We start from the raw sequence: 11,483 nt of genomic DNA, 5'->3' as shown, positions 1-11,483 counted from the left end.
GTTCTTTAAGATTGCACAAATCCTCATTAAGATCTGTAAGATCATGAAGTATTATAATGAAATCTAATACAGTCTCTTAGATTTCGCCCTGAACAGTTTGTGACAGGAGGACAGGAAAAAAATTACAAAGGGCAATAACTCTAAATTTAGAAGGAGGAGAGTTGGGATTCATGCACATTTCACTTCTCCTTATTGATATATATCAACCCACCAAGTTTCATGTTGAAATCTTATATAGTTTCTGAAATTTGCCCTAAAAAGTTACAACATTAAAAAACAAACAAGGACAATCACTCTTAATAAAGGAAGAGAAGGGTTGTGGTTCTTATGCAGTGCACTTTGCCTCATTGAGATCTAAACACCTATCAAGTTTCAAGTTAACCCATTACCAAACAATAGCGAGATTTTACGGGTTGTTGCAGACGAATCTAGAAATAATTTTGATAAAATGAGAAATTGCTCGTGATTAGCAATTTCTCTGTTTATCACAATAATTTCTACCCTATCGCACCAATTTCTTAATATTCCATTTCAATTGTAATTGTCTCCTGCTATCTCTGTCAATTTGGGATGGTCTAAAATGTGTCGTTTGGTAAAGAGTTAATATCTTATATAGTTTCTGAGGTATAGCCGTGAGAAGTTTGTGACAGACGGACAAGAAAAAATAACAAAGAGCAATAACTCTTAACTAAGAATCAGGAGAGTTGTGGTTCTTGCACATTTCACTTTTCCTTAATGAGATCTAATAACCGACCAAGTTTCATGTTGAAATCTTATATAGTTTCTGAGATAAAGCCCTAATAACTTACATTAAAAATTACAAAGGGCAATAACTCTAAATAAAGGTAGAGAAGGGTCGTGGTTCTTGTGTTGTGTACTTCACCTCATTGAGATCTAAACACCTATCAAGTTTCAAGTTAATATCTTATAGTTTCTGAGTTATAGCTGTAAAAGTTTTGTCACAGACGGACAAGAAAAATTAACAAAGGGCAATAACTCTTAAATAAGAAACTGGAGAGTTGTGGTTCTTGCACATTTCACTTCTCCTCATTTAGATCTATTTACCCACCAAGTTTCATGTTGATATCTTATATAGTCTCTGAGATATAGCCCTAAAAAGTCACGACACTTAAACACAACAAAGGTCAATAACTCTTCATACAAGTAGAGAAGGGTTGTGGTTCTTGTGTAGTGCACTTCTCCTAATTAAGATCTAAACACCTATCAAGTTTCAAGTTAATATATTATATAGTTTTTGAGTTATAGCCCTTAATAGTTTGTGACACACGGACGGACAATGCCAATTCTATATCCCTCCACCTCTGGCGGGGGATAAAAAGGAATATTTATCCAATTTACTATCCTTGATATATACTTACATCTTTAAAAGTGTGTTGTGTTTCTTTTGCTGCACACTTCTAACACACAAAACTGTCACTAGAGCCACTATCTGTATAAAACTAAAGTGGAGTCACTCTTATATCCTATTCCACTTATCACTGTTTGATTTGTTTTCACGATCACAATTACTCTAATCACATATAATCACGATTACATTCCACTCCTATAATGTTTATTTCAGAATCACAATTATGTGTAATTTGAAATCACTAGATACATATGTCACTGTTTATATGCCACTTCTGTTTTGTTATAATAATTACCTGTAAGCAAAACAAAATGTGTTATGATAGAAATATAAGGGGCATAAATGTCCCAAAACCAAGTTTTCAAAAGCAGTTTGAAAAATAATTTGATCAAGCAATCACAACCATGACCCTAGTAGCCAAGTGTAGTGGTCAATTTTCTTGCATACCAAATATCTAAGACATTGGTCAGTATATAAAGGCTCTTTGAAGAAAAGTAGAAATATCTATGTGATAAATCTTAAGCCATACTTACCTTGATCTTGATTTAATTAGAAATCCCATGCAATCTGGGCTTAGGTAGTTGATGTCAATGATTTTTAAAAAATTCCATCAAAATCTTTTAAGAAATAAAGGAGGAGTTGAGCCTGGAAGAAATTATTCAAAATCAATTGATTTCAGCCTCAGTAATCTTGAGGAGTTGCGCTATGAGGAAATTGTTCAATCCCACCAATCTGCCACCACCTACCGCCAAAATTCACTTATCTAATTACCAGAGCTTTCCTTCAGAAAACTTGGTTTAAAATGTTTCAATGGATTGTTATACAACAATGCATATGTACAAAACAATAATATATATATGTAATCAGCACGGTTTGTTCCCGTTGGAGACCCTATCACGAAAGTATGATGAAGTAAATAATGCACCAATTACATTATATTTAACAAGATGTAATATATCTCTGGTATTCGCATCATCACAATAGCAAATACCTATCATAAGTTTAAGCCAAATCATAAGAAGGGCTGTTTGTAAAACATGCATGTCCCCAATATGGGCTGTCAGTTGTAGTGGCAGCCATTGTGTGAATACGTTTTTGTCACTGTGACATTGACCTATTGACCTGAAAATCAATAGGGGTAATTTGCCAGTCATGATGAATGTACCTATGAAGTTTCATGATCCTTGGCCTAATTATTATTGAGTTATCATCAGGAAACCATTTTACTGCTTCGAGTCACTGAGACCTTGACCTTTTACCTAGTTACCTGAAAATTAATAGGGGTCATCTGCCAGTCATGATCAATGTACCTATGAAGTTTCATAATCCTAGGTGTAAGCATTCTTGAGTTATCATCCGGAAACCATTTTACTATTTTGAGTCACTGTGACCTTGACCTTTGACCTAGTGACGTGAAAATCAATAGGGGCATTTGCCAGTCATGATCAATATACCTATGAAGTTTCATGATCCTAGACCTAAACGTTCTTGAGTTATCATCCGGAAACCATCTCGTGGACGGACGGACGGACGGACCGACGGACGGACGGACCGACCGACATGTGCAAAACAATATTTCCCCTCTTCTTCGAAGGGGGGCATTATTATGGATGAAAAAAGAAGCATATTATAGATATAATTCAAACTTACATTTCTGGCTACCCGTTTTCTTAATTGATCTTCCAATCGCTTTTGACTGCTTGATTTTTTCTTTAAAAAAGGCACGCTCTGTCACTGTGATTTACCTGGAATTTATTAAATTCCAATTTTTTTATTAGCAATCAATAAAGTACAAATGTAAAAAGATATTGTCTTATTAATAATGGTGGCATTATAAGGACATTAAAATATATATGTAGTGTGTGTGCAGAGGTTAACATTACATGTCCTCAAAGTAGCCATGTCATATACATGTACATGTGTATACTGTGTGTGCATACGCTGCCAAGACAAGCACATACTTTCTTATGAATGTGAGTAACAGAATTTAGGTTGAATATATTAACAAATGACATAAAATAACTTTACATCATCAAAATATGATCATCTTATAAGTATTACTAAACATAGTTCAAATTGAAGATTGTAAGCAATGACATAACTAAAAACAAAATGCCATGCATTATCAAACTATGATAATGCTTAACAATAGAAAGTATGTGATAAGCAATAAAAGTCCCCTTCCAGATAAGGGCTTTTGAGCTGCATAATGAGATATTTGGCCTTCGGATGGTATATAATGACTATATAATGATGTCATCAACAGACGTCTAAACAGTGTTAAACATGAACAGGTAAGTACCCTGAATTGCTGTATCACCACGCTGAATTGCTGTATCCATGGAACTTGTAAATGTTATTTAAAAAGAAAAAAGTACATGTTTTTTGACAAACATTATATTTTATAAATATGTTAAAATCTCAAAATGCCCAAATTTTGTTGAAAAGCAAGAAATCACATATTTTGGATCATATGACATTGAACCATTGAATTTTGAGGATAATCTCTATAATGTCAACTGTCATTAGTATAAGTTTCAAGAAAGAAAAGTATGTGCTTTAAAGTTATCCAAAGATTAAGGTAAAAGTGTAACACAATCAACTGACGCAGGACAAACTATAAGTCACCTCCGGTACAACTGGTAGGGGACTAATCATTTATTATCAAAGACATTAAGCTACTGCTTCTTTACAGTTAATAACACAAATGCAAACGATTTTTAGTAAATATATGATGATTGTTCTTCTACATGATGTTGTCAATAGTCATTATTGGAAGTATATAATTATTTATTTGTATCGTCCTCTTCGTTATCGTCAACATCAGATGGATCACTAGCTGTAGTAGTATCTACAATCTTAGCCTTCTTTGGAACTGCAATCTTGACCTTCTTTGGCACTGGCTCTGCTGCAGCTCTGTTCTCGCCCTCCTTTGTAAGCTCTTTCTCAGTTGACTTCTTTACGGCAGCCTTCATTTTTATCTTTAATGGGTGTTTGCCATTTGGTGTAGACGAGGCTGTTAGTTCTTCTTCTTGGAAGAGGTCATCACCAAACATTTCATCCACAGTCCTTTTACTTGTATTCAGCTCGTTTTTCGTCTCTTCGAGCTGTAGCTCCATCATTTGCATACTTTGCTGGGCTATAAGGACTTCTTGTTTGACGCCTGGAGATCTATGCGTAACCCTCTTATCTTGCAGTGGCAGTCCTCTAAGCTCTGACTGATCTTCCCAGCCTCAGTTACAATGTTACTTGTCTTTATCGTAATATCGTCATTTAATGTGTTCAACATTTGAATCTTATCATTCGTCATGCCACTGACAGATATTGTCGTCATGAGACCAGTCATTTGCAGACCAATATTCCTAAGATTTAACAATCCTGCTTTATGTTATTCATGATCTGAAAATAAATGGCAACCCATACTATAGGAAATCATGCAACAGAGTAGGTTTTAGCCAATGTGCCTTCCTAAGATCTTGACAATCCTGCTTTATCTTATTCATGATCTGAAAAAAAATGGCAACCCATACTATAGGAAATCATGCAACATAGTAGGTTTTAGCCAATTTGCCCACAGGTTCTGTGGATATGTGCATTAGTCTTTGAAAGCAAGAGGAGAAAGAAAAGGAATTAATATGACTAAAGTTGATACTACACAAAGGGAAGGAATTAATATGACTCACATTGATACTACACAAAAACTAAATAGAAACTTTACCACAGACTCCATTCACAAAGTTAATGCAATTTAAGATAAGCATGACATTCAGCCACTGCAGAAAATGCACACTCTATACTGTTGTAAAAACATGAAGAAAAAGTCCAAATACATGTAAAGCACTATGATGGTCATATATATATATGAATGTTCAAAAATTGAAAAGAAATATGTAGATAATGGATGCATATACCAAACCTTTAAGAAAATTATACAATTCATTAGTGTTAGAGATTGTTATAAGAGGTATGCCATGATACAATCCAGCTTTCAGCAACAAATTACCCTTGCAGAGTTGGAGTCAACAGCCGGCAGCTATACAAGTAAAAAAAACACCATTATGAAAAACATAAGCTTTGTTAAAATATTGCTGCTGGCTGTTAGCTTCTGTGATTGAAGCCCGGGTGTACATTGTCCAGGGTAATCATGGAACTTAGGCTGGAATGGAGATCCCTGGAATTTGAAACAGTTTCCAGGGTTTTCCAGGGTTTTGTTCTTGAAATGTCCATGAAATGTGGACTTTTTTCCAGCATTTGCCAGCTTTGGATGGAAAAGCATAAACAAAGGAATGGAAATCGCTGGATTTAGGCTGGCTAACCATGGGCAATATTTCCAGATAACATGGAAAGTGGAACATAGAATTTTTTAAGCATGGAAAATACTTTAACATTTTCAGCTGACCCTGGAAAAAACTTAGACTTTTTAAGAGGAGAAAATAACTTATACAAATGCACATTTTATTCAAAGGTAATCACAGTTTAACAATTTGCACAACATATGAATAAAACATAAAACAATTTGCATAAGTTATTACCTTAAAAAATTATAAATAATACACGGAAAGCAATATTTAAAAAATATCATTCAAAATAATGCTGCTAAGTTCTTTCTTATATTCTAAAAAATACCTTGAAATACATGTAAAGTTTTATTATGAACTAAAATTTGCTTAAAATCTGATCACACAATTGCAATATTAGACTTAACCTTACTGTGTACCAAATGTCATTTTATTACAATAAGATCCCTTTGTTATGATAGTTTACCTTACAACACTTAAAGTACATGTAAATCTACTACATGTATGTATTTAACATAATTATCTTTGAATTTTGGGTCTTAGAGTAAACTTGATCAATTAAGGGCTGTATGCATGTTGAAAATTGTCCAGTAAATGTAAACCTGTTTATCAGTAGTGTTTTGTTGTAAGATTTCAATTTGGTCCCTCTAATCTTTGTTTTCCCCCAGTAATAAACAAAGAATTCATGGGTAATTTGATGCTACAAACACTGATAGGACCGACTCTGGTTCAGAGTGAGTCAGAAATTTTGAAAATAATCGCGGTGTTTGCCAGACTTGTTACTGACTGGCTTGAAAATTTGAAATGTAGTCTTAAAGCAATGTTTGGATTTTTTCATTTGAAGTTTTGATAATATGATGAAATAACGTACTTTGATGAACATTCTGAATAATTTGGTAAACTGTAGAAATCAACATTCTGTGTGTAAACAAGCTGAAAAGAGTGATTCAGTGAGTTATGATGGACCTTTTTTCAATGCTCCGAACTACTGAACATGTTTGTGTCTTTATTTACTGTATTGTTCTCTTATAATGCTGTGTTTATTATAATAATATTGTTGTACAGTAATATCTGTTTTGGCAGGTGGTTAACATTTAAAATGAATGCTCAAGCCAGTTTGCTTTGCAGTATTTTCACATTACATAAAATACATAATGCAGTCAAAGTTGTATGTGTGTATCTTACAAAACAAACATGGCTGTAATGATTAATTGCTTAAAAATACAGCGACCTAATAAAATGGCAATATGACAATACTTAAATTAATTTATTGATAACAAAAACTCTGCCACTTAATGTTAAGCATTTTTCAGATATAAGATAGCTATGGCAGATTCTCTTATGTTATATTGCAATTTTAAGGGAAAAACACAATTTGAAACACAAATACATAAACATACAAATGAAAAAGTGTAAATGTTGTGTACAGTGAATTATAATGGCTGGGTTTTATGGTTATTGTCATCTCAATTTTTTTTAGCTATTTCTGGTCATGATACTAAACAGATTGCTTTCCTTCATATTTAATGAGTACTTTTATATTTTAATTTTGAGGGTTGAACTCTTGCCCCAAGGCAAAATTTACGTTGAACAGAAGATCCTAAGGAATGTGTGCACATCAAATGCCAAAAATGGAGCAAAAGGGAGATGTTACCTCATGATGTATGGACTTTTAGACAAGGTACCCTGCACAAGTTAGCCAGCTCAAGGGGAACAGGAGTGGGAAAACCGCACCCTGGTGATGAGCAAATACCTGTCCTTGGCCGACAATCTGGATTTGTTGAGAGGTAAATGTATACAGGGTATTGCATTAATTGAGTATATGTTTTAAAAGTATTACCAGAAAATGCGTAGTCAAGGTGATTGTTAAAAATAGTTTGAAATGGAAAAGTTCAAAATAGAAATGTTTCTCACTTTTTCGAACCTATTGTGTAGTAAATATGCATACACTTTAAGTATATATGGTATTTAAAAGAAGGTTTGTAACTATAAAAAATAATTTTTATGCACCTGAAGGAGGGCATATAGTATTCGGACTGTCCGTTCGTCTGTCTTTCTGTCACACTTTGCATTTAGGTGTCGCGTTTAGGTTTCGAAAAATGCTCATTACTTCTATATCACTTCAGATAGCAACTTGATATTTGGCATGCATTTGTATCTTATGGAGCTGCACATTCTGACAAACACATATCTTGTTATTTTTTATTCCGCTCACTTTCCAGCCATATTAAGGAAAATAGTTACTGGCTTTTATTTCATACTAATATTCTCTCTATAATCTCACCTTTACTTGGTGCGAAATTTCTAAGCGGGATGACCTTATAATTAGGGCTACATTAAGAAAATTTGCGGAGAATAAAGTCGAGATATAAAGCGAATTTAAATACAAAATAAATGCTAATCACCTTTTAACTGATTATTGCTGGAAAGTAAGCGTCATTTAAAATATAAACAAAAGTAATAAAAGGTATAAAACGGCGAAAAAAATAACGGTCTCGGTATGCACATCGCCATATTGACTATCACGTTATTACCCCATCTGGTTACTGAATCAAAGTGGATACTGAGTTATTGTTACAGTCGTGATTAGATCTTTTAGATAGTAATATGATTTTTTTTCTGAATAGTTTTTTTCTTTTTGGAAGTAGATCAAAAAGCCACTTGTAAACTTTCAGAGTAATAAATTTCAGTTTATGCCAACAAACTACTTGTTTAATACTTTAAATCATAAATGTTAACTGAAATGAACAACTTTCAAGTAGACAAAATTTGAATAGATTATATACTGCTTTGTGTAGTGATCAATAAGAAATATCTTAAGTAGACTTTATAATGAATGAGAGTTATTATAAAGAAATTCCATCTCATGATTGCTGCGCAGTGACTTTAAAAGATGAATGTTAAAACTATTATGCTTTTTCTTTCAGAGATCATGCAGAAGCAGCGCAAGGTCAAATCTGTGCAAGTGCGAGAGAAGATCCGCGGCCTACTGAAACCCAGCAAATTAAATAAACAGTTTTAATAAATGATGGGAGTTCTATACTAAAAACAGTACCCTGGTGCTCATATGTACATATTGTGACATAATAGCTTAAAATAACTTCTGTGTCAAAACATATTTTAAGAATTTCCATTTATCATTGTTTCTTTTGTTTCTTGGCATATAGTTTTTAGCTCGGTTGTTTTCGGAGATAACCCGAGGTATTGTCATAGCCAGCACAACGTGTCGTGTCGTCCGCTGTAGGCGTCCTGCTAAAACCTTAACATTGGATCTAAAATCAAAGTGCTTCCAGGTCAAAGGTCAAGGTCACTGTGACCTCTAAAAAATATTCTGACAAGCTTTCATTTATTCTCAAAACTGCACCCGCAGCCGAGCTTTGGCACCCGTTATGCAGTGCTCTTGTTACAAGGTTTGTGACTGTACATTATTTGTATTTTTATGGCTTTGAATACACTTTTTTAGGGCACTATACTGTTATTTTGCTTCTTTGTATTGTTTAACTAAAGACAGGCGTGTTCTTCTATGTAATGGCAAGTTTTTTTAAATAATGGACCTAGAAGATTTGTATGCATGTATTCATTTTTGTAGACCAGGAATTTATTTTTCCTTTCCAGTGACCATGGTATAAGCTGATCAATTTTCCATGTTATACCTGGCAACCATGGAATATTAAACATGGAAAACCCTTGAATATTTTCCAGGGTTTTCCAGCCAGCATGGAAAAAATACCGTCCGAATACTCCATGTAATCTGGAAAACCATGGATTTTTTTTCCAGGGTTTTCCAGATTACATGCTGCCTGGAAAACCCTGGAAAAAATCCATGGTTTTCCAGATTACATGGAGTATTTGGACGTTATTTTTTTCAATGCTAGCTGGAATACCCATTGAAAATGTTCCAGGGTTTTAACTTGCAGGCTGGAAATTGTTCCAGGCTATTTCCGCTTACCATGGACAATTGTCCACCGTTTCTTTTTAAATATTGACGCTGAAAAAGGCTGGAAACTTAGTCCGAATACTCCAGCCTCATATTTTCCATGGATTTCCATGGAAAAGCCTGGACAATGTACGCCCGGGAAACCTGTGAAAGCTACAATGTCTTGAAAGATAACTGCATGAAAAAGGATTTTGAAACTGATAAATGTTAAAAATAGGGCAAAATTGTATAAGTCACATCCATAAAGAGTATAACCCAATCCCCCAGCCACCCCCCCCCCCCTAAAAAAAAAAGCTTAATGTAAGGTGAAAGAAACCAGAATATCACAAGTACTGAATGTTAAATAAATGTTTATGTCATTAAATTGTACACAGTATTTAAAAAAATAATCATCTGAAAGTGCCAATGCCGTTATCTTTCACAGTATCCATGTAGTTATAGAAGCATATGCATGCATGAATATGAGTATATTTGTACAAGTATTGACACGATTAGAACTTACCTGCGACTAAAAAGTAGTGCAGACGTCAAATATCCAAAGTCTTTAAGATGAATGGCAATATCTACAGCATGTATTATTCAAAGAAAATACCCGTAAATAAAATGCCGACTGTAAATTTCCACAAAATTTTGCAAACTTTAAATTTGCAAAGTAGTCAAGATGAATGGCAATAAATACGTTATGTATTATGCAAATAAAATATCCGGAAATAAAATGCCGACTGTAAATTTCCTAAATAACTAAATAAAGTACCTGGAAATAAAATGCAGACTGTAAATTTCCTCGCATCATTTCGGTGAAGATGAAAAATATTTGAATTAGATAACGGACACTAAGCTGAATGTTAAAACATACTAAGTGTCCCCATGACCTAGTTTTTGACCCGACAAGGCCCATGTTCGAACTTGGCCATAAGATCATGTAGATAAAACTTGTGACCAAGTTTGGTGAAGATCGGATGAAAAGTATTTGAATTAGAGAGCGGAAACCATATTCAATGTTTAAAACGCACTAAGTAACCCCGTGACCTAGTTTTTGACCCTAAGCTGAATGTTAAAACATACTAAGTGCCCCCATGACCTAGTTTTTGACCCGACAAGGCCCATGTTCGAACTTGGCCTTAAGATCATCTAGATAAAACTTGTGACAAAGTTTTGTGAAGATCGAATGAAAAGTATTTGAATTAGAGAGCGGAAACCATTCTCAATGTTTAAAACGCACTAAGTGACCCCCTGACCTAGTTTTTGACCCGGCAAGGCCCATGTTCTAACTTGACCTTAAGATCATCTAGATAAAACTTGTGACCAAGTTTGGTGAAGATCAAAAGCAAACTACTTCAATTAGAGAGCGGAAATCATTCTGAATGTTTAAAACGCACTAAGTGACCCCGTGACCTAGTTTTTGACCCAGCAAGGTCCATGTTCAAACTCGGCCTTAAGATCATCTAGATAAAACTTCTGACCAAGTTTGGTGAAGAACGGATGAAAACTACTTGAATTAGAGAGCGGACACCATGCTGAATGTTAAAAAACGCACTAAGTTACCCAATGACCTAGTTTTTGACCCGGCATGACCCATATTCAAACTAGACCTAGACCTCATCTAGATACAACTTCTGACTAAGTTTGGTAAAGATCGGATGAAAAAAACTTTAAATAGAGAGCGGACAATATAACAAGCTTGTTCCGCCCGCCTTCCCGCCAGCCAGCCCGCCCGCATTCGCAAATCTAATAACCAGTTTTTTCCTTCGGAAAACCTGGTTAAAAACCTTTGATCTCCCACATAACTTTACTGCAATGCTAAGAATCACATGCAAATGGCCTAATTAATTGTCCAATCAACTCAATTCTCAATAAAGTTAATGTCCTTGATAATATA

The sequence above is a fragment of the Dreissena polymorpha genome, chromosome 1 (assembly GCF_020536995.1).
Source record: "Dreissena polymorpha isolate Duluth1 chromosome 1, UMN_Dpol_1.0, whole genome shotgun sequence".
In the NCBI taxonomy this organism is placed as follows: domain Eukaryota; kingdom Metazoa; phylum Mollusca; class Bivalvia; order Myida; family Dreissenidae; genus Dreissena; species Dreissena polymorpha.
This window is presented reverse-complemented; position numbering follows the sequence as displayed.